The following is a 21,371-nucleotide window of genomic DNA, read 5'->3' on the forward strand; positions in this document are numbered from 1 at the left end:
AATATCTGTGCACCTCACTCAAGCAGATTGGCTCTGTGGCGCAATGGATAGCGCATTGGACTTCTAGGTGAATGTCAAGAAGGTATTCAAAGGCTGTGGGTTCGAATCCCACCAGAGTCAGTTTTATCCCTGTGTATTTCATAACTATTTAAAGAAGTTATAAGCGATGCATGCATGCTTCTGCTTCACCAAAATCATTTGCTAAAAAAGGTCAGTAAAAGGAAGTCTATTTTAAAGAGACACCGTTCAATTTGGGTAATCTATGCAGAAGAGGAAATTGTCAGCTGTACTGATGAAAATATAATTTACTCGGAAGTAAGATTTTGGGCCCTTCCTTAATTTTACCATGTCAATAAACACATATGAATTTGACGTCAGCAAAAAAATGAGATAGTAGCAACTTCAGGACTAAAAATAAGGTTACATTTACTGAAGAAATTTCAAATGCTTGAAATATCAATTCATTATTATATTCTAGTGTATTTGGTACCTTCTTCAGGTAACCATCTTAAGAAACATAGCGTTAGTTGGGACACTGCCAAATTTTGATTAGGTGATTTTGAGGTTTGCTGTATCAGAGCCTGGATAGTTCAGTCGGTAGAGCATCAGACTTTTAATCTGAGGGTCCAGGGTTCAAGTCCCTGTTCAGGCGGTTTGTTTAAAGAAAATGTACTCTAATGACATGCTCTTTTCAGGATCCAATGAACGAGCAGTCCCATTAGAGTAATTGCAAGTTACTCTTAATGGAGCCATTAAATACCCATCGGTCGTGTACCATTTGACAAGAGTTAAGAAGACTTACCGCAACGGTATCATGTCGTTTGAGATGTTGATTATCTTTTCCCCAATTCAATGTTCAAAATGGAACCCTGCTTATAGTTTCCAAATCACTTTATAAAGTTGGTCAACCGCTGATAGCTCATCTTTTTATTTGAGAATTTCTGTTCACCTTGTTGAATCAGGTTGGATCTCTGGTGCAATGGATAGCGGCTTGGGGTTCTAGGCGAATGTAGAGAAAGCATTCAAAGTCTTTGGGTTGGAATACTAGCTGGGTCAGTTTTATCCCTCCTTTATCTTATAACTAATTGAAACAGTAACAAACAATGCCTGCTTCTGCATAACCAGAGACATTTACCAAAACGGCAGTGAAAGAAAGTCTATTTAAACAGACACTGTTTGCTTTGAAAATGTTGCATAATCTATGCCCAAGAGTAAATTTCCAGTTATACTGCTGGACATGTAATTTAGTACCTAGTAATAGTATTTGCCTTTTACTAATTTCACAATGTCAATTTAGAGACATGATTTCTAAGTCAGCCGAAAATGAGATAGAACGAATTTCAGGATTTAAAATAGATTACGTGTGCTGCTGAAATTTCAAATGCTTGAAATATCAATTAATTATTAAACTCTACATATTTGATTGCTAATATATGTAACCATATTAAGAATTAAAGTGTAGGTTGGTGTGCGTCCACATCATTTTTAGCTGATTTTTAGTTGCAGTGTTGCAGAGCCTGGATAGCTCAGTCGGTAGAGCATCAGACTTTTAATCTGAGGGTCCAGGGTTCAAGTCCCTGTTCAGGCGGTCGGCTACTTTAAAGAAAAAGTATTCTGATTGTACATTCTTTTTGTGTTCCACTGCATGATGAATAAGATATTCCATTACCAAAATTAAAAAAAAACGTCTTTCATGGAGAAGTGAAAAACCCATCTGTCTCATATATCAGATGACGATACACTAAACTTAAGTTGTATGCAGACTTACCAACTGTATCATGTAGTTTGACACGGTGAATAACTTTTACCCAATTCAATATTCAAGATATAGCCATGGTTATAGTATCCAATGAACTTTATAAAGTTGATCAACAGCTCAAAGCTCATTATTTCATTTCTGAATATCTGTGCACCTCATTCAAGCAGATTGGCTCTGTGGCGCAATGGATAGCGCATTGGACTTCTAGGTGAATGTCAAGAAGGTATTCAAAGGCTGTGGGTTCGAATCCCACCAGAGTCAGTTTTATCCCTGTTTATTTCATAACTATTTAAAGAAGTTATAAGCGATGCATGCATGCTTCTGCTTCACCAAAATCATTTGCTAAAAAAGGTCAGTAAAAGGAAGTCTATTTTAAAGAGACACCGTTCAATTTGGGTAATCTATGCAGAAGAGGAAATTGTCAGCTGTACTGATGAAAATATAATTTACTCGGAAGTAAGATTTTGGGCCCTTCCTTAATTTTACCATGTCAATAAACACATATGAATTTGACGTCAGCAAAAAAATGAGATAGTAGCAACTTCAGGACTAAAAATAAGGTTACATTTACTGAAGAAATTTCAAATGCTTGAAATATCAATTCATTATTATATTCTAGTGTATTTGGTACCTTCTTCAGGTAACCATCTTAAGAAACATAGCGTTAGTTGGGACACTGCCAAATTTTGATTAGGTGATTTTGAGGTTTGCTGTATCAGAGCCTGGATAGCTCAGTCGGTAGAGCATCAGACTTTTAATCTGAGGGTCCAGGGTTCAAGTCCCTGTTCAGGCGGTTTGTTTAAAGAAAATGTACTCTAATGACATGCTCTTTTCAGGATCCAATGAACGAGTAGTCCCATTAGAGTAATTGCAAGTTACTCTTAATGGAGCCATTAAATACCCATCGGTCGTGTACCATTTGACAAGAGTTAAGAAGACTTACCGCAACGGTATCATGTCGTTTGAGATGTTGATTATCTTTTCCCCAATTCAATGTTCAAAATGGAACCCTGCTTATAGTTTCCAAATCACTTTATAAAGTTGGTCAACCGCTGATAGCTCATCTTTTTATTTGAGAATTTCTGTTCACCTTGTTGAATCAGGTTGGATCTCTGGTGCAATGGATAGCGGCTTGTGGTTCTAGGCGAATGTAGAGAAAGCATTCAAAGTCTTTGGGTTGGAATACTAGCTGGGTCAGTTTTATCCCTCCTTTATCTTATAACTAATTGAAACAGTAACAAACAATGCCTGCTTCTGCATAACCAGAGACATTTACCAAAACGGCAGTGAAAGAAAGTCTATTTAAACAGACACTGTTTGCTTTGAAAATGTTGCATAATCTATGCCCAAGAGTAAATTTCCAGTTATACTGCTGGACATGTAATTTAGTACCTAGTAATAGTATTTGGCCTTTTACTAATTTCACAATGTCAATTTAGAGACATGATTTCTAAGTCAGCCGAAAATGAGATAGAACGAATTTCAGGATTTAAAATAGATTACGTGTGCTGCTGAAATTTCAAATGCTTGAAATATCAATTAATTATTAAACTCTACATATTTGATTGCTAATATATGTAACCATATTAAGAATTAAAGTGTAGGTTGGTGTGCGTCCACATCATTTTTAGCTGATTTTTAGTTGCAGTGTTGCAGAGCCTGGATAGCTCAGTCGGTAGAGCATCAGACTTTTAATCTGAGGGTCCAGGGTTCAAGTCCCTGTTCAGGCGGTCGGCTACTTTAAAGAAAAAGTATTCTGATTGTACATTCTTTTTGTGTTCCACTGCATGATGAATAAGATATTCCATTACCAAAATTAAAAAAAAACGTCTTTCATGGAGAAGTGAAAAACCCATCTGTCTCATATATCAGATGACGATACACTAAACTTAAGTTTTATGCAGACTTACCAACTGTATCATGTAGTTTGACACGGTGAATAACTTTTACCCAATTCAATATTCAAAATATAGCCATGGTTATAGTATCCAATGAACTTTATAAAGTTGATCAACAGCTCAAAGCTCATTATTTCATTTCTGAATATCTGTGCACCTCATTCAAGCAGATTGGCTCTGTGGCGCAATGGATAGCGGATTGGACTTCTAGGTGAATGTCAAGAAGGTATTCAAAGGCTGTGGGTTCGAATCCCACCAGAGTCAGTTTTATCCCTGTTTATTTCATAACTATTTAAAGAAGTTATAAGCGATGCATGCATGCTTCTGCTTCACCAAAATCATTTGCTAAAAAAGGTCAGTAAAAGGAAGTCTATTTTAAAGAGACACCGTTCAATTTGGGTAATCTATGCAGAAGAGGAAATTGTCAGCTGTACTGATGAAAATATAATTTACTCGGAAGTAAGATTTTGGGCCCTTCCTTAATTTTACCATGTCAATAAACACATATGAATTTGACGTCAGCAAAAAAATGAGATAGTAGCAACTTCAGGACTAAAAATAAGGTTACATTTACTGAAGAAATTTCAAATGCTTGAAATATCAATTCATTATTATATTCTAGTGTATTTGGTACCTTCTTCAGGTAACCATCTTAAGAAACATAGCGTTAGTTGGGACGCTGCCAAATTTTGATTAGGTGATTTTGAGGTTTGCTGTATCAGAGCCTGGATAGCTCAGTCGGTAGAGCATCAGACTTTTAATCTGAGGGTCCAGGGTTCAAGTCCCCGTTCAGGCGGTAGGCTACTTTAAAGAAAAAGTATTCTGATTGTACATTCTTTTTGTGTTCCACTGCATGATGAATAAGATATTCCATTACCAAAATTAAAAAAAAATGTCTTTCATGGAGAAGTGAAAAACCCATCTGTCTCATATATCAGATGATGATACACTAAACTTAAGTTGTATGCAGACTTACCAACTGTATCATGTAGTTTGACACGGTGAATAACTTTTACCCAATTCAATATTCAAAATATAGCCATGGTTATAGTATCCAATGAACTTTATAAAGTTGATCAACAGCTCAAAGCTCATTATTTCATTTCTGAATATCTGTGCACCTCACTCAAGCAGATTGGCTCTGTGGCGCAATGGATAGCGCATTGGACTTCTAGGTGAATGTCAAGAAGGTATTCAAAGGCTGTGGGTTCGAATCCCACCAGAGTCAGTTTTATCCCTGTGTATTTCATAACTATTTAAAGAAGTTATAAGCGATGCATGCATGCTTCTGCTTCACCAAAATCATTTGCTAAAAAAGGTCAGTAAAAGGAAGTCTATTTTAAAGAGACACCGTTCAATTTGGGTAATCTATGCAGAAGAGGAAATTGTCAGCTGTACTGATGAAAATATAATTTACTCGGAAGTAAGATTTTGGGCCCTTCCTTAATTTTACCATGTCAATAAACACATATGAATTTGACGTCAGCAAAAAAATGAGATAGTAGCAACTTCAGGACTAAAAATAAGGTTACATTTACTGAAGAAATTTCAAATGCTTGAAATATCAATTCATTATTATATTCTAGTGTATTTGGTACCTTCTTCAGGTAACCATCTTAAGAAACATAGCGTTAGTTGGGACACTGCCAAATTTTGATTAGGTGATTTTGAGGTTTGCTGTATCAGAGCCTGGATAGCTCAGTCGGTAGAGCATCAGACTTTTAATCTGAGGGTCCAGGGTTCAAGTCCCTGTTCAGGCGGTTTGTTTAAAGAAAATGTACTCTAATGACATGCTCTTTTCAGGATCCAATGAACGAGCAGTCCCATTAGAGTAATTGCAAGTTACTCTTAATGGAGCCATTAAATACCCATCGGTCGTGTACCATTTGACAAGAGTTAAGAAGACTTACCGCAACGGTATCATGTCGTTTGAGATGTTGATTATCTTTTCCCCAATTCAATGTTCAAAATGGAACCCTGCTTATAGTTTCCAAATCACTTTATAAAGTTGGTCAACCGCTGATAGCTCATCTTTTTATTTGAGAATTTCTGTTCACCTTGTTGAATCAGGTTGGATCTCTGGTGCAATGGATAGCGGCTTGGGGTTCTAGGCGAATGTAGAGAAAGCATTCAAAGTCTTTGGGTTGGAATACTAGCTGGGTCAGTTTTATCCCTCCTTTATCTTATAACTAATTGAAACAGTAACAAACAATGCCTGCTTCTGCATAACCAGAGACATTTACCAAAACGGCAGTGAAAGAAAGTCTATTTAAACAGACACTGTTTGCTTTGAAAATGTTGCATAATCTATGCCCAAGAGTAAATTTCCAGTTATACTGCTGGACATGTAATTTAGTACCTAGTAATAGTATTTGCCTTTTACTAATTTCACAATGTCAATTTAGAGACATGATTTCTAAGTCAGCCGAAAATGAGATAGAACGAATTTCAGGATTTAAAATAGATTACGTGTGCTGCTGAAATTTCAAATGCTTGAAATATCAATTAATTATTAAACTCTACATATTTGATTGCTAATATATGTAACCATATTAAGAATTAAAGTGTAGGTTGGTGTGCGTCCACATCATTTTTAGCTGATTTTTAGTTGCAGTGTTGCAGAGCCTGGATAGCTCAGTCGGTAGAGCATCAGACTTTTAATCTGAGGGTCCAGGGTTCAAGTCCCTGTTCAGGCGGTCGGCTACTTTAAAGAAAAAGTATTCTGATTGTACATTCTTTTTGTGTTCCACTGCATGATGAATAAGATATTCCATTACCAAAATTAAAAAAAAACGTCTTTCATGGAGAAGTGAAAAACCCATCTGTCTCATATATCAGATGACGATACACTAAACTTAAGTTTTATGCAGACTTACCAACTGTATCATGTAGTTTGACACGGTGAATAACTTTTACCCAATTCAATATTCAAAATATAGCCATGGTTATAGTATCCAATGAACTTTATAAAGTTGATCAACAGCTCAAAGCTCATTATTTCATTTCTGAATATCTGTGCACCTCATTCAAGCAGATTGGCTCTGTGGCGCAATGGATAGCGGATTGGACTTCTAGGTGAATGTCAAGAAGGTATTCAAAGGCTGTGGGTTCGAATCCCACCAGAGTCAGTTTTATCCCTGTTTATTTCATAACTATTTAAAGAAGTTATAAGCGATGCATGCATGCTTCTGCTTCACCAAAATCATTTGCTAAAAAAGGTCAGTAAAAGGAAGTCTATTTTAAAGAGACACCGTTCAATTTGGGTAATCTATGCAGAAGAGGAAATTGTCAGCTGTACTGATGAAAATATAATTTACTCGGAAGTAAGATTTTGGGCCCTTCCTTAATTTTACCATGTCAATAAACACATATGAATTTGACGTCAGCAAAAAAATGAGATAGTAGCAACTTCAGGACTAAAAATAAGGTTACATTTACTGAAGAAATTTCAAATGCTTGAAATATCAATTCATTATTATATTCTAGTGTATTTGGTACCTTCTTCAGGTAACCATCTTAAGAAACATAGCGTTAGTTGGGACGCTGCCAAATTTTGATTAGGTGATTTTGAGGTTTGCTGTATCAGAGCCTGGATAGCTCAGTCGGTAGAGCATCAGACTTTTAATCTGAGGGTCCAGGGTTCAAGTCCCCGTTCAGGCGGTAGGCTACTTTAAAGAAAAAGTATTCTGATTGTACATTCTTTTTGTGTTCCACTGCATGATGAATAAGATATTCCATTACCAAAATTAAAAAAAAATGTCTTTCATGGAGAAGTGAAAAACCCATCTGTCTCATATATCAGATGATGATACACTAAACTTAAGTTGTATGCAGACTTACCAACTGTATCATGTAGTTTGACACGGTGAATAACTTTTACCCAATTCAATATTCAAAATATAGCCATGGTTATAGTATCCAATGAACTTTATAAAGTTGATCAACAGCTCAAAGCTCATTATTTCATTTCTGAATATCTGTGCACCTCACTCAAGCAGATTGGCTCTGTGGCGCAATGGATAGCGCATTGGACTTCTAGGTGAATGTCAAGAAGGTATTCAAAGGCTGTGGGTTCGAATCCCACCAGAGTCAGTTTTATCCCTGTGTATTTCATAACTATTTAAAGAAGTTATAAGCGATGCATGCATGCTTCTGCTTCACCAAAATCATTTGCTAAAAAAGGTCAGTAAAAGGAAGTCTATTTTAAAGAGACACCGTTCAATTTGGGTAATCTATGCAGAAGAGGAAATTGTCAGCTGTACTGATGAAAATATAATTTACTCGGAAGTAAGATTTTGGGCCCTTCCTTAATTTTACCATGTCAATAAACACATATGAATTTGACGTCAGCAAAAAAATGAGATAGTAGCAACTTCAGGACTAAAAATAAGGTTACATTTACTGAAGAAATTTCAAATGCTTGAAATATCAATTCATTATTATATTCTAGTGTATTTGGTACCTTCTTCAGGTAACCATCTTAAGAAACATAGCGTTAGTTGGGACACTGCCAAATTTTGATTAGGTGATTTTGAGGTTTGCTGTATCAGAGCCTGGATAGCTCAGTCGGTAGAGCATCAGACTTTTAATCTGAGGGTCCAGGGTTCAAGTCCCTGTTCAGGCGGTTTGTTTAAAGAAAATGTACTCTAATGACATGCTCTTTTCAGGATCCAATGAACGAGCAGTCCCATTAGAGTAATTGCAAGTTACTCTTAATGGAGCCATTAAATACCCATCGGTCGTGTACCATTTGACAAGAGTTAAGAAGACTTACCGCAACGGTATCATGTCGTTTGAGATGTTGATTATCTTTTCCCCAATTCAATGTTCAAAATGGAACCCTGCTTATAGTTTCCAAATCACTTTATAAAGTTGGTCAACCGCTGATAGCTCATCTTTTTATTTGAGAATTTCTGTTCACCTTGTTGAATCAGGTTGGATCTCTGGTGCAATGGATAGCGGCTTGGGGTTCTAGGCGAATGTAGAGAAAGCATTCAAAGTCTTTGGGTTGGAATACTAGCTGGGTCAGTTTTATCCCTCCTTTATCTTATAACTAATTGAAACAGTAACAAACAATGCCTGCTTCTGCATAACCAGAGACATTTACCAAAACGGCAGTGAAAGAAAGTCTATTTAAACAGACACTGTTTGCTTTGAAAATGTTGCATAATCTATGCCCAAGAGTAAATTTCCAGTTATACTGCTGGACATGTAATTTAGTACCTAGTAATAGTATTTGCCTTTTACTAATTTCACAATGTCAATTTAGAGACATGATTTCTAAGTCAGCCGAAAATGAGATAGAACGAATTTCAGGATTTAAAATAGATTACGTGTGCTGCTGAAATTTCAAATGCTTAAAATATCAATTAATTATTAAACTCTACATATTTGATTGCTAATATATGTAACCATATTAAGAATTAAAGTGTAGGTTGGTGTGCGTCCACATCATTTTTAGCTGATTTTTAGTTGCAGTGTTGCAGAGCCTGGATAGCTCAGTCGGTAGAGCATCAGACTTTTAATCTGAGGGTCCAGGGTTCAAGTCCCTGTTCAGGCGGTCGGCTACTTTAAAGAAAAAGTATTCTGATTGTAAATTCTTTTTGTGTTCCACTGCATGATGAATAAGATATTCCATTACCAAAATTAAAAAAAAACGTCTTTCATGGAGAAGTGAAAAACCCATCTGTCTCATATATCAGATGACGATACACTAAACTTAAGTTGTATGCAGACTTACCAACTGTATCATGTAGTTTGACACGGTGAATAACTTTTACCCAATTCAATATTCAAGATATAGCCATGGTTATAGTATCCAATGAACTTTATAAAGTTGATCAACAGCTCAAAGCTCATTATTTCATTTCTGAATATCTGTGCACCTCATTCAAGCAGATTGGCTCTGTGGCGCAATGGATAGCGCATTGGACTTCTAGGTGAATGTCAAGAAGGTATTCAAAGGCTGTGGGTTCGAATCCCACCAGAGTCAGTTTTATCCCTGTTTATTTCATAACTATTTAAAGAAGTTATAAGCGATGCATGCATGCTTCTGCTTCACCAAAATCATTTGCTAAAAAAGGTCAGTAAAAGGAAGTCTATTTTAAAGAGACACCGTTCAATTTGGGTAATCTATGCAGAAGAGGAAATTGTCAGCTGTACTGATGAAAATATAATTTACTCGGAAGTAAGATTTTGGGCCCTTCCTTAATTTTACCATGTCAATAAACACATATGAATTTGACGTCAGCAAAAAAATGAGATAGTAGCAACTTCAGGACTAAAAATAAGGTTACATTTACTGAAGAAATTTCAAATGCTTGAAATATCAATTCATTATTATATTCTAGTGTATTTGGTACCTTCTTCAGGTAACCATCTTAAGAAACATAGCGTTAGTTGGGACACTGCCAAATTTTGATTAGGTGATTTTGAGGTTTGCTGTATCAGAGCCTGGATAGCTCAGTCGGTAGAGCATCAGACTTTTAATCTGAGGGTCCAGGGTTCAAGTCCCTGTTCAGGCGGTTTGTTTAAAGAAAATGTACTCTAATGACATGCTCTTTTCAGGATCCAATGAACGAGTAGTCCCATTAGAGTAATTGCAAGTTACTCTTAATGGAGCCATTAAATACCCATCGGTCGTGTACCATTTGACAAGAGTTAAGAAGACTTACCGCAACGGTATCATGTCGTTTGAGATGTTGATTATCTTTTCCCCAATTCAATGTTCAAAATGGAACCCTGCTTATAGTTTCCAAATCACTTTATAAAGTTGGTCAACCGCTGATAGCTCATCTTTTTATTTGAGAATTTCTGTTCACCTTGTTGAATCAGGTTGGATCTCTGGTGCAATGGATAGCGGCTTGGGGTTCTAGGCGAATGTAGAGAAAGCATTCAAAGTCTTTGGGTTGGAATACTAGCTGGGTCAGTTTTATCCCTCCTTTATCTTATAACTAATTGAAACAGTAACAAACAATGCCTGCTTCTGCATAACCAGAGACATTTACCAAAACGGCAGTGAAAGAAAGTCTATTTAAACAGACACTGTTTGCTTTGAAAATGTTGCATAATCTATGCCCAAGAGTAAATTTCCAGTTATACTGCTGGACATGTAATTTAGTACCTAGTAATAGTATTTGGCCTTTTACTAATTTCACAATGTCAATTTAGAGACATGATTTCTAAGTCAGCCGAAAATGAGATAGAACGAATTTCAGGATTTAAAATAGATTACGTGTGCTGCTGAAATTTCAAATGCTTGAAATATCAATTAATTATTAAACTCTACATATTTGATTGCTAATATATGTAACCATATTAAGAATTAAAGTGTAGGTTGGTGTGCGTCCACATCATTTTTAGCTGATTTTTAGTTGCAGTGTTGCAGAGCCTGGATAGCTCAGTCGGTAGAGCATCAGACTTTTAATCTGAGGGTCCAGGGTTCAAGTCCCTGTTCAGGCGGTCGGCTACTTTAAAGAAAAAGTATTCTGATTGTACATTCTTTTTGTGTTCCACTGCATGATGAATAAGATATTCCATTACCAAAATTAAAAAAAAACGTCTTTCATGGAGAAGTGAAAAACCCATCTGTCTCATATATCAGATGACGATACACTAAACTTAAGTTGTATGCAGACTTACCAACTGTATCATGTAGTTTGACACGGTGAATAACTTTTACCCAATTCAATATTCAAGATATAGCCATGGTTATAGTATCCAATGAACTTTATAAAGTTGATCAACAGCTCAAAGCTCATTATTTCATTTCTGAATATCTGTGCACCTCATTCAAGCAGATTGGCTCTGTGGCGCAATGGATAGCGCATTGGACTTCTAGGTGAATGTCAAGAAGGTATTCAAAGGCTGTGGGTTCGAATCCCACCAGAGTCAGTTTTATCCCTGTTTATTTCATAACTATTTAAAGAAGTTATAAGCGATGCATGCATGCTTCTGCTTCACCAAAATCATTTGCTAAAAAAGGTCAGTAAAAGGAAGTCTATTTTAAAGAGACACCGTTCAATTTGGGTAATCTATGCAGAAGAGGAAATTGTCAGCTGTACTGATGAAAATATAATTTACTCGGAAGTAAGATTTTGGGCCCTTCCTTAATTTTACCATGTCAATAAACACATATGAATTTGACGTCAGCAAAAAAATGAGATAGTAGCAACTTCAGGACTAAAAATAAGGTTACATTTACTGAAGAAATTTCAAATGCTTGAAATATCAATTCATTATTATATTCTAGTGTATTTGGTACCTTCTTCAGGTAACCATCTTAAGAAACATAGCGTTAGTTGGGACGCTGCCAAATTTTGATTAGGTGATTTTGAGGTTTGCTGTATCAGAGCCTGGATAGCTCAGTCGGTAGAGCATCAGACTTTTAATCTGAGGGTCCAGGGTTCAAGTCCCCGTTCAGGCGGTAGGCTACTTTAAAGAAAAAGTATTCTGATTGTACATTCTTTTTGTGTTCCACTGCATGATGAATAAGATATTCCATTACCAAAATTAAAAAAAAATGTCTTTCATGGAGAAGTGAAAAACCCATCTGTCTCATATATCAGATGATGATACACTAAACTTAAGTTGTATGCAGACTTACCAACTGTATCATGTAGTTTGACACGGTGAATAACTTTTACCCAATTCAATATTCAAAATATAGCCATGGTTATAGTATCCAATGAACTTTATAAAGTTGATCAACAGCTCAAAGCTCATTATTTCATTTCTGAATATCTGTGCACCTCACTCAAGCAGATTGGCTCTGTGGCGCAATGGATAGCGCATTGGACTTCTAGGTGAATGTCAAGAAGGTATTCAAAGGCTGTGGGTTCGAATCCCACCAGAGTCAGTTTTATCCCTGTGTATTTCATAACTATTTAAAGAAGTTATAAGCGATGCATGCATGCTTCTGCTTCACCAAAATCATTTGCTAAAAAAGGTCAGTAAAAGGAAGTCTATTTTAAAGAGACACCGTTCAATTTGGGTAATCTATGCAGAAGAGGAAATTGTCAGCTGTACTGATGAAAATATAATTTACTCGGAAGTAAGATTTTGGGCCCTTCCTTAATTTTACCATGTCAATAAACACATATGAATTTGACGTCAGCAAAAAAATGAGATAGTAGCAACTTCAGGACTAAAAATAAGGTTACATTTACTGAAGAAATTTCAAATGCTTGAAATATCAATTCATTATTATATTCTAGTGTATTTGGTACCTTCTTCAGGTAACCATCTTAAGAAACATAGCGTTAGTTGGGACACTGCCAAATTTTGATTAGGTGATTTTGAGGTTTGCTGTATCAGAGCCTGGATAGCTCAGTCGGTAGAGCATCAGACTTTTAATCTGAGGGTCCAGGGTTCAAGTCCCTGTTCAGGCGGTTTGTTTAAAGAAAATGTACTCTAATGACATGCTCTTTTCAGGATCCAATGAACGAGCAGTCCCATTAGAGTAATTGCAAGTTACTCTTAATGGAGCCATTAAATACCCATCGGTCGTGTACCATTTGACAAGAGTTAAGAAGACTTACCGCAACGGTATCATGTCGTTTGAGATGTTGATTATCTTTTCCCCAATTCAATGTTCAAAATGGAACCCTGCTTATAGTTTCCAAATCACTTTATAAAGTTGGTCAACCGCTGATAGCTCATCTTTTTATTTGAGAATTTCTGTTCACCTTGTTGAATCAGGTTGGATCTCTGGTGCAATGGATAGCGGCTTGGGGTTCTAGGCGAATGTAGAGAAAGCATTCAAAGTCTTTGGGTTGGAATACTAGCTGGGTCAGTTTTATCCCTCCTTTATCTTATAACTAATTGAAACAGTAACAAACAATGCCTGCTTCTGCATAACCAGAGACATTTACCAAAACGGCAGTGAAAGAAAGTCTATTTAAACAGACACTGTTTGCTTTGAAAATGTTGCATAATCTATGCCCAAGAGTAAATTTCCAGTTATACTGCTGGACATGTAATTTAGTACCTAGTAATAGTATTTGCCTTTTACTAATTTCACAATGTCAATTTAGAGACATGATTTCTAAGTCAGCCGAAAATGAGATAGAACGAATTTCAGGATTTAAAATAGATTACGTGTGCTGCTGAAATTTCAAATGCTTGAAATATCAATTAATTATTAAACTCTACATATTTGATTGCTAATATATGTAACCATATTAAGAATTAAAGTGTAGGTTGGTGTGCGTCCACATCATTTTTAGCTGATTTTTAGTTGCAGTGTTGCAGAGCCTGGATAGCTCAGTCGGTAGAGCATCAGACTTTTAATCTGAGGGTCCAGGGTTCAAGTCCCTGTTCAGGCGGTCGGCTACTTTAAAGAAAAAGTATTCTGATTGTACATTCTTTTTGTGTTCCACTGCATGATGAATAAGATATTCCATTACCAAAATTAAAAAAAAACGTCTTTCATGGAGAAGTGAAAAACCCATCTGTCTCATATATCAGATGACGATACACTAAACTTAAGTTGTATGCAGACTTACCAACTGTATCATGTAGTTTGACACGGTGAATAACTTTTACCCAATTCAATATTCAAGATATAGCCATGGTTATAGTATCCAATGAACTTTATAAAGTTGATCAACAGCTCAAAGCTCATTATTTCATTTCTGAATATCTGTGCACCTCATTCAAGCAGATTGGCTCTGTGGCGCAATGGATAGCGCATTGGACTTCTAGGTGAATGTCAAGAAGGTATTCAAAGGCTGTGGGTTCGAATCCCACCAGAGTCAGTTTTATCCCTGTTTATTTCATAACTATTTAAAGAAGTTATAAGCGATGCATGCATGCTTCTGCTTCACCAAAATCATTTGCTAAAAAAGGTCAGTAAAAGGAAGTCTATTTTAAAGAGACACCGTTCAATTTGGGTAATCTATGCAGAAGAGGAAATTGTCAGCTGTACTGATGAAAATATAATTTACTCGGAAGTAAGATTTTGGGCCCTTCCTTAATTTTACCATGTCAATAAACACATATGAATTTGACGTCAGCAAAAAAATGAGATAGTAGCAACTTCAGGACTAAAAATAAGGTTACATTTACTGAAGAAATTTCAAATGCTTGAAATATCAATTCATTATTATATTCTAGTGTATTTGGTACCTTCTTCAGGTAACCATCTTAAGAAACATAGCGTTAGTTGGGACACTGCCAAATTTTGATTAGGTGATTTTGAGGTTTGCTGTATCAGAGCCTGGATAGCTCAGTCGGTAGAGCATCAGACTTTTAATCTGAGGGTCCAGGGTTCAAGTCCCTGTTCAGGCGGTTTGTTTAAAGAAAATGTACTCTAATGACATGCTCTTTTCAGGATCCAATGAACGAGTAGTCCCATTAGAGTAATTGCAAGTTACTCTTAATGGAGCCATTAAATACCCATCGGTCGTGTACCATTTGACAAGAGTTAAGAAGACTTACCGCAACGGTATCATGTCGTTTGAGATGTTGATTATCTTTTCCCCAATTCAATGTTCAAAATGGAACCCTGCTTATAGTTTCCAAATCACTTTATAAAGTTGGTCAACCGCTGATAGCTCATCTTTTTATTTGAGAATTTCTGTTCACCTTGTTGAATCAGGTTGGATCTCTGGTGCAATGGATAGCGGCTTGGGGTTCTAGGCGAATGTAGAGAAAGCATTCAAAGTCTTTGGGTTGGAATACTAGCTGGGTCAGTTTTATCCCTCCTTTATCTTATAACTAATTGAAACAGTAACAAACAATGCCTGCTTCTGCATAACCAGAGACATTTACCAAAACGGCAGTGAAAGAAAGTCTATTTAAACAGACACTGTTTGCTTTGAAAATGTTGCATAATCTATGCCCAAGAGTAAATTTCCAGTTATACTGCTGGACATGTAATTTAGTACCTAGTAATAGTATTTGGCCTTTTACTAATTTCACAATGTCAATTTAGAGACATGATTTCTAAGTCAGCCGAAAATGAGATAGAACGAATTTCAGGATTTAAAATAGATTACGTGTGCTGCTGAAATTTCAAATGCTTGAAATATCAATTAATTATTAAACTCTACATATTTGATTGCTAATATATGTAACCATATTAAGAATTAAAGTGTAGGTTGGTGTGCGTCCACATCATTTTTAGCTGATTTTTAGTTGCAGTGTTGCAGAGCCTGGATAGCTCAGTCGGTAGAGCATCAGACTTTTAATCTGAGGGTCCAGGGTTCAAGTCCCTGTTCAGGCGGTCGGCTACTTTAAAGAAAAAGTATTCTGATTGTACATTCTTTTTGTGTTCCACTGCATGATGAATAAGATATTCCATTACCAAAATTAAAAAAAAACGTCTTTCATGGAGAAGTGAAAAACCCATCTGTCTCATATATCAGATGACGATACACTAAACTTAAGTTTTATGCAGACTTACCAACTGTATCATGTAGTTTGACACGGTGAATAACTTTTACCCAATTCAATATTCAAAATATAGCCATGGTTATAGTATCCAATGAACTTTATAAAGTTGATCAACAGCTCAAAGCTCATTATTTCATTTCTGAATATCTGTGCACCTCACTCAAGCAGATTGGCTCTGTGGCGCAATGGATAGCGGATTGGACTTCTAGGTGAATGTCAAGAAGGTATTCAAAGGCTGTGGGTTCGAATCCCACCAGAGTCAGTTTTATCCCTGTTTATTTCATAACTATTTAAAGAAGTTATAAGCGATGCATGCATGCTTCTGCTTCACCAAAATCATTTGCTAAAAAAGGTCAGTAAAAGGAAGTCTATTTTAAAGAGACACCGTTCAATTTGGGTAATCTATGCAGAAGAGGAAATTGTCAGCTGTACTGATGAAAATATAATTTACTCGGAAGTAAGATTTTGGGCCCTTCCTTAATTTTACCATGTCAATAAACACATATGAATTTGACGTCAGCAAAAAAATGAGATAGTAGCAACTTCAGGACTAAAAATAAGGTTACATTTACTGAAGAAATTTCAAATGCTTGAAATATCAATTCATTATTATATTCTAGTGTATTTGGTACCTTCTTCAGGTAACCATCTTAAGAAACATAGCGTTAGTTGGGACGCTGCCAAATTTTGATTAGGTGATTTTGAGGTTTGCTGTATCAGAGCCTGGATAGCTCAGTCGGTAGAGCATCAGACTTTTAATCTGAGGGTCCAGGGTTCAAGTCCCCGTTCAGGCGGTAGGCTACTTTAAAGAAAAAGTATTCTGATTGTACATTCTTTTTGTGTTCCACTGCATGATGAATAAGATATTCCATTACCAAAATTAAAAAAAAATGTCTTTCATGGAGAAGTGAAAAACCCATCTGTCTCATATATCAGATGATGATACACTAAACTTAAGTTGTATGCAGACTTACCAACTGTATCATGTAGTTTGACACGGTGAATAACTTTTACCCAATTCAATATTCAAAATATAGCCATGGTTATAGTATCCAATGAACTTTATAAAGTTGATCAACAGCTCAAAGCTCATTATTTCATTTCTGAATATCTGTGCACCTCACTCAAGCAGATTGGCTCTGTGGCGCAATGGATAGCGCATTGGACTTCTAGGTGAATGTCAAGAAGGTATTCAAAGGCTGTGGGTTCGAATCCCACCAGAGTCAGTTTTATCCCTGTGTATTTCATAACTATTTAAAGAAGTTATAAGCGATGCATGCATGCTTCTGCTTCACCAAAATCATTTGCTAAAAAAGGTCAGTAAAAGGAAGTCTATTTTAAAGAGACACCGTTCAATTTGGGTAATCTATGCAGAAGAGGAAATTGTCAGCTGTACTGATGAAAATATAATTTACTCGGAAGTAAGATTTTGGGCCCTTCCTTAATTTTACCATGTCAATAAACACATATGAATTTGACGTCAGCAAAAAAATGAGATAGTAGCAACTTCAGGACTAAAAATAAGGTTACATTTACTGAAGAAATTTCAAATGCTTGAAATATCAATTCATTATTATATTCTAGTGTATTTGGTACCTTCTTCAGGTAACCATCTTAAGAAACATAGCGTTAGTTGGGACACTGCCAAATTTTGATTAGGTGATTTTGAGGTTTGCTGTATCAGAGCCTGGATAGCTCAGTCGGTAGAGCATCAGACTTTTAATCTGAGGGTCCAGGGTTCAAGTCCCTGTTCAGGCGGTTTGTTTAAAGAAAATGTACTCTAATGACATGCTCTTTTCAGGATCCAATGAACGAGCAGTCCCATTAGAGTAATTGCAAGTTACTCTTAATGGAGCCATTAAATACCCATCGGTCGTGTACCATTTGACAAGAGTTAAGAAGACTTACCGCAACGGTATCATGTCGTTTGAGATGTTGATTATCTTTTCCCCAATTCAATGTTCAAAATGGAACCCTGCTTATAGTTTCCAAATCACTTTATAAAGTTGGTCAACCGCTGATAGCTCATCTTTTTATTTGAGAATTTCTGTTCACCTTGTTGAATCAGGTTGGATCTCTGGTGCAATGGATAGCGGCTTGGGGTTCTAGGCGAATGTAGAGAAAGCATTCAAAGTCTTTGGGTTGGAATACTAGCTGGGTCAGTTTTATCCCTCCTTTATCTTATAACTAATTGAAACAGTAACAAACAATGCCTGCTTCTGCATAACCAGAGACATTTACCAAAACGGCAGTGAAAGAAAGTCTATTTAAACAGACACTGTTTGCTTTGAAAATGTTGCATAATCTATGCCCAAGAGTAAATTTCCAGCTATACTGCTGGACATGTAATTTAGTACCTAGTAATAGTATTTGCCTTTTACTAATTTCACAATGTCAATTTAGAGACATGATTTCTAAGTCAGCCGAAAATGAGATAGAACGAATTTCAGGATTTAAAATAGATTACGTGTGCTGCTGAAATTTCAAATGCTTGAAATATCAATTAATTATTAAACTCTACATATTTGATTGCTAATATATGTAACCATATTAAGAATTAAAGTGTAGGTTGGTGTGCGTCCACATCATTTTTAGCTGATTTTTAGTTGCAGTGTTGCAGAGCCTGGATAGCTCAGTCGGTAGAGCATCAGACTTTTAATCTGAGGGTCCAGGGTTCAAGTCCCTGTTCAGGCGGTCGGCTACTTTAAAGAAAAAGTATTCTGATTGTACATTCTTTTTGTGTTCCACTGCATGATGAATAAGATATTCCATTACCAAAATTAAAAAAAAACGTCTTTCATGGAGAAGTGAAAAACCCATCTGTCTCATATATCAGATGACGATACACTAAACTTAAGTTTTATGCAGACTTACCAACTGTATCATGTAGTTTGACACGGTGAATAACTTTTACCCAATTCAATATTCAAAATATAGCCATGGTTATAGTATCCAATGAACTTTATAAAGTTGATCAACAGCTCAAAGCTCATTATTTCATTTCTGAATATCTGTGCACCTCACTCAAGCAGATTGGCTCTGTGGCGCAATGGATAGCGCATTGGACTTCTAGGTGAATGTCAAGAAGGTATTCAAAGGCTGTGGGTTCGAATCCCACCAGAGTCAGTTTTATCCCTGTTTATTTCATAACTATTTAAAGAAGTTATAAGCGATGCATGCATGCTTCTGCTTCACCAAAATCATTTGCTAAAAAAGGTCAGTAAAAGGAAGTCTATTTTAAAGAGACACCGTTCAATTTGGGTAATCTATGCAGAAGAGGAAATTGTCAGCTGTACTGATGAAAATATAATTTACTCGGAAGTAAGATTTTGGGCCCTTCCTTAATTTTACCATGTCAATAAACACATATGAATTTGACGTCAGCAAAAAAATGAGATAGTAGCAACTTCAGGACTAAAAATAAGGTTACATTTACTGAAGAAATTTCAAATGCTTGAAATATCAATTCATTATTATATTCTAGTGTATTTGGTACCTTCTTCAGGTAACCATCTTAAGAAACATAGCGTTAGTTGGGACGCTGCCAAATTTTGATTAGGTGATTTTGAGGTTTGCTGTATCAGAGCCTGGATAGCTCAGTCGGTAGAGCATCAGACTTTTAATCTGAGGGTCCAGGGTTCAAGTCCCCGTTCAGGCGGTAGGCTACTTTAAAGAAAAAGTATTCTGATTGTACATTCTTTTTGTGTTCCACTGCATGATGAATAAGATATTCCATTACCAAAATTAAAAAAAAATGTCTTTCATGGAGAAGTGAAAAACCCATCTGTCTCATATATCAGATGATGATACACTAAACTTAAGTTGTATGCAGACTTACCAACTGTATCATGTAGTTTGACACGGTGAATAACTTTTACCCAATTCAATATTCAAAATATAGCCATGGTTATAGTATCCAATGAACTTTATAAAGTTGATCAACAGCTCAAAGCTCATTATTTCATTTCTGAATATCTGTGCACCTCACTCAAGCAGATTGGCTCTGTGGCGCAATGGATAGCGCATTGGACTTCTAGGTGAATGTCAAGAAGGTATTCAAAGGCTGTGGGTTCGAATCCCACCAGAGTCAGTTTTATCCCTGTGTATTTCATAACTATTTAAAGAAGTTATAAGCGATGCATGCATGCTTCTGCTTCACCAAAATCATTTGCTAAAAAAGGTCAGTAAAAGGAAGTCTATTTTAAAGAGACACCGTTCAATTTGGGTAATCTATGCAGAAGAGGAAATTGTCAGCTGTACTGATGAAAATATAATTTACTCGGAAGTAAGATTTTGGGCCCTTCCTTAATTTTACCATGTCAATAAACACATATGAATTTGACGTCAGCAAAAAAATGAGATAGTAGCAACTTCAGGACTAAAAATAAGGTTACATTTACTGAAGAAATTTCAAATGCTTGAAATATCAATTCATTATTATATTCTAGTGTATTTGGTACCTTCTTCAGGTAACCATCTTAAGAAACATAGCGTTAGTTGGGACACTGCCAAATTTTGATTAGGTGATTTTGAGGTTTGCTGTATCAGAGCCTGGATAGCTCAGTCGGTAGAGCATCAGACTTTTAATCTGAGGGTCCAGGGTTCAAGTCCCTGTTCAGGCGGTTTGTTTAAAGAAAATGTACTCTAATGACATGCTCTTTTCAGGATCCAATGAACGAGCAGTCCCATTAGAGTAATTGCAAGTTACTCTTAATGGAGCCATTAAATACCCATCGGTCGTGTACCATTTGACAAGAGTTAAGAAGACTTACCGCAACGGTATCATGTCGTTTGAGATGTTGATTATCTTTTCCCCAATTCAATGTTCAAAATGGAACCCTGCTTATAGTTTCCAAATCACTTTATAAAGTTGGTCAACCGCTGATAGCTCATCTTTTTATTTGAGAATTTCTGTTCACCTTGTTGAATCAGGTTGGATCTCTGGTGCAATGGATAGCGGCTTGGGGTTCTAGGCGAATGTAGAGAAAGCATTCAAAGTCTTTGGGTTGGAATACTAGCTGGGTCAGTTTTATCCCTCCTTTATCTTATAACTAATTGAAACAGTAACAAACAATGCCTGCTTCTGCATAACCAGAGACATTTACCAAAACGGCAGTGAAAGAAAGTCTATTTAAACAGACACTGTTTGCTTTGAAAATGTTGCATAATCTATGCCCAAGAGTAAATTTCCAGCTATACTGCTGGACATGTAATTTAGTACCTAGTAATAGTATTTGCCTTTTACTAATTTCACAATGTCAATTTAGAGACATGATTTCTAAGTCAGCCGAAAATGAGATAGAACGAATTTCAGGATT

At 36.2% G+C, this 21,371-nt stretch overlaps 30 non-coding genes across 30 annotated transcripts; all 30 read left to right on the top strand.

Moving 5' to 3' along the window:
* The first annotated feature begins 29 nt into the window (after positions 1-29).
* TRNAR-UCU (transfer RNA arginine (anticodon UCU)) lies at positions 30-120 on the top strand. Its single transcript is given in 2 exon segments — positions 30-66; positions 85-120. It is a non-coding gene; the product is annotated as a tRNA-Arg (tRNA).
* A 1,395-nt stretch (positions 121-1,515) lies between these two features.
* On the top strand, positions 1,516-1,588 carry TRNAK-UUU (transfer RNA lysine (anticodon UUU)). Its single transcript has one exon. It is a non-coding gene; the product is annotated as a tRNA-Lys (tRNA).
* Positions 1,589-1,929: 341 nt separating this feature from the next.
* Positions 1,930-2,020, top strand: TRNAR-UCU (transfer RNA arginine (anticodon UCU)). Its single transcript is given in 2 exon segments — positions 1,930-1,966; positions 1,985-2,020. It is a non-coding gene; the product is annotated as a tRNA-Arg (tRNA).
* Positions 2,021-2,479: 459 nt separating this feature from the next.
* On the top strand, positions 2,480-2,552 carry TRNAK-UUU (transfer RNA lysine (anticodon UUU)). The gene has a single exon. It is a non-coding gene; the product is annotated as a tRNA-Lys (tRNA).
* Positions 2,553-3,416: 864 nt separating this feature from the next.
* Positions 3,417-3,489, top strand: TRNAK-UUU (transfer RNA lysine (anticodon UUU)). The gene has a single exon. It is a non-coding gene; the product is annotated as a tRNA-Lys (tRNA).
* Positions 3,490-3,830: 341 nt separating this feature from the next.
* On the top strand, positions 3,831-3,921 carry TRNAR-UCU (transfer RNA arginine (anticodon UCU)). The gene is given in 2 exon segments: positions 3,831-3,867; positions 3,886-3,921. It is a non-coding gene; the product is annotated as a tRNA-Arg (tRNA).
* Positions 3,922-4,794: 873 nt separating this feature from the next.
* TRNAR-UCU (transfer RNA arginine (anticodon UCU)) lies at positions 4,795-4,885 on the top strand. The gene is given in 2 exon segments: positions 4,795-4,831; positions 4,850-4,885. It is a non-coding gene; the product is annotated as a tRNA-Arg (tRNA).
* Positions 4,886-5,344: 459 nt separating this feature from the next.
* On the top strand, positions 5,345-5,417 carry TRNAK-UUU (transfer RNA lysine (anticodon UUU)). Its single transcript has one exon. It is a non-coding gene; the product is annotated as a tRNA-Lys (tRNA).
* An 863-nt stretch (positions 5,418-6,280) lies between these two features.
* TRNAK-UUU (transfer RNA lysine (anticodon UUU)) lies at positions 6,281-6,353 on the top strand. The gene has a single exon. It is a non-coding gene; the product is annotated as a tRNA-Lys (tRNA).
* A 341-nt stretch (positions 6,354-6,694) lies between these two features.
* TRNAR-UCU (transfer RNA arginine (anticodon UCU)) lies at positions 6,695-6,785 on the top strand. The gene is given in 2 exon segments: positions 6,695-6,731; positions 6,750-6,785. It is a non-coding gene; the product is annotated as a tRNA-Arg (tRNA).
* Positions 6,786-7,658: 873 nt separating this feature from the next.
* TRNAR-UCU (transfer RNA arginine (anticodon UCU)) lies at positions 7,659-7,749 on the top strand. The gene is given in 2 exon segments: positions 7,659-7,695; positions 7,714-7,749. It is a non-coding gene; the product is annotated as a tRNA-Arg (tRNA).
* Positions 7,750-8,208: 459 nt separating this feature from the next.
* Positions 8,209-8,281, top strand: TRNAK-UUU (transfer RNA lysine (anticodon UUU)). Its single transcript has one exon. It is a non-coding gene; the product is annotated as a tRNA-Lys (tRNA).
* An 863-nt stretch (positions 8,282-9,144) lies between these two features.
* Positions 9,145-9,217, top strand: TRNAK-UUU (transfer RNA lysine (anticodon UUU)). The gene has a single exon. It is a non-coding gene; the product is annotated as a tRNA-Lys (tRNA).
* A 341-nt stretch (positions 9,218-9,558) lies between these two features.
* On the top strand, positions 9,559-9,649 carry TRNAR-UCU (transfer RNA arginine (anticodon UCU)). The gene is given in 2 exon segments: positions 9,559-9,595; positions 9,614-9,649. It is a non-coding gene; the product is annotated as a tRNA-Arg (tRNA).
* Positions 9,650-10,108: 459 nt separating this feature from the next.
* On the top strand, positions 10,109-10,181 carry TRNAK-UUU (transfer RNA lysine (anticodon UUU)). The gene has a single exon. It is a non-coding gene; the product is annotated as a tRNA-Lys (tRNA).
* An 864-nt stretch (positions 10,182-11,045) lies between these two features.
* On the top strand, positions 11,046-11,118 carry TRNAK-UUU (transfer RNA lysine (anticodon UUU)). Its single transcript has one exon. It is a non-coding gene; the product is annotated as a tRNA-Lys (tRNA).
* Positions 11,119-11,459: 341 nt separating this feature from the next.
* Positions 11,460-11,550, top strand: TRNAR-UCU (transfer RNA arginine (anticodon UCU)). Its single transcript is given in 2 exon segments — positions 11,460-11,496; positions 11,515-11,550. It is a non-coding gene; the product is annotated as a tRNA-Arg (tRNA).
* An 873-nt stretch (positions 11,551-12,423) lies between these two features.
* Positions 12,424-12,514, top strand: TRNAR-UCU (transfer RNA arginine (anticodon UCU)). The gene is given in 2 exon segments: positions 12,424-12,460; positions 12,479-12,514. It is a non-coding gene; the product is annotated as a tRNA-Arg (tRNA).
* Positions 12,515-12,973: 459 nt separating this feature from the next.
* TRNAK-UUU (transfer RNA lysine (anticodon UUU)) lies at positions 12,974-13,046 on the top strand. The gene has a single exon. It is a non-coding gene; the product is annotated as a tRNA-Lys (tRNA).
* An 863-nt stretch (positions 13,047-13,909) lies between these two features.
* TRNAK-UUU (transfer RNA lysine (anticodon UUU)) lies at positions 13,910-13,982 on the top strand. The gene has a single exon. It is a non-coding gene; the product is annotated as a tRNA-Lys (tRNA).
* A 341-nt stretch (positions 13,983-14,323) lies between these two features.
* On the top strand, positions 14,324-14,414 carry TRNAR-UCU (transfer RNA arginine (anticodon UCU)). The gene is given in 2 exon segments: positions 14,324-14,360; positions 14,379-14,414. It is a non-coding gene; the product is annotated as a tRNA-Arg (tRNA).
* A 459-nt stretch (positions 14,415-14,873) lies between these two features.
* TRNAK-UUU (transfer RNA lysine (anticodon UUU)) lies at positions 14,874-14,946 on the top strand. The gene has a single exon. It is a non-coding gene; the product is annotated as a tRNA-Lys (tRNA).
* An 864-nt stretch (positions 14,947-15,810) lies between these two features.
* TRNAK-UUU (transfer RNA lysine (anticodon UUU)) lies at positions 15,811-15,883 on the top strand. The gene has a single exon. It is a non-coding gene; the product is annotated as a tRNA-Lys (tRNA).
* A 341-nt stretch (positions 15,884-16,224) lies between these two features.
* Positions 16,225-16,315, top strand: TRNAR-UCU (transfer RNA arginine (anticodon UCU)). The gene is given in 2 exon segments: positions 16,225-16,261; positions 16,280-16,315. It is a non-coding gene; the product is annotated as a tRNA-Arg (tRNA).
* An 873-nt stretch (positions 16,316-17,188) lies between these two features.
* Positions 17,189-17,279, top strand: TRNAR-UCU (transfer RNA arginine (anticodon UCU)). The gene is given in 2 exon segments: positions 17,189-17,225; positions 17,244-17,279. It is a non-coding gene; the product is annotated as a tRNA-Arg (tRNA).
* A 459-nt stretch (positions 17,280-17,738) lies between these two features.
* TRNAK-UUU (transfer RNA lysine (anticodon UUU)) lies at positions 17,739-17,811 on the top strand. Its single transcript has one exon. It is a non-coding gene; the product is annotated as a tRNA-Lys (tRNA).
* An 863-nt stretch (positions 17,812-18,674) lies between these two features.
* TRNAK-UUU (transfer RNA lysine (anticodon UUU)) lies at positions 18,675-18,747 on the top strand. The gene has a single exon. It is a non-coding gene; the product is annotated as a tRNA-Lys (tRNA).
* A 341-nt stretch (positions 18,748-19,088) lies between these two features.
* Positions 19,089-19,179, top strand: TRNAR-UCU (transfer RNA arginine (anticodon UCU)). Its single transcript is given in 2 exon segments — positions 19,089-19,125; positions 19,144-19,179. It is a non-coding gene; the product is annotated as a tRNA-Arg (tRNA).
* Positions 19,180-20,052: 873 nt separating this feature from the next.
* On the top strand, positions 20,053-20,143 carry TRNAR-UCU (transfer RNA arginine (anticodon UCU)). Its single transcript is given in 2 exon segments — positions 20,053-20,089; positions 20,108-20,143. It is a non-coding gene; the product is annotated as a tRNA-Arg (tRNA).
* Positions 20,144-20,602: 459 nt separating this feature from the next.
* On the top strand, positions 20,603-20,675 carry TRNAK-UUU (transfer RNA lysine (anticodon UUU)). The gene has a single exon. It is a non-coding gene; the product is annotated as a tRNA-Lys (tRNA).
* The last annotated feature ends 696 nt before the right edge of the window (positions 20,676-21,371 follow it).

The sequence above is a fragment of the Triturus cristatus genome, chromosome 4_1 (genome assembly GCF_964204655.1).
Source record: "Triturus cristatus chromosome 4_1, aTriCri1.1, whole genome shotgun sequence".
Lineage (NCBI taxonomy): Eukaryota > Metazoa > Chordata > Amphibia > Caudata > Salamandridae > Triturus > Triturus cristatus.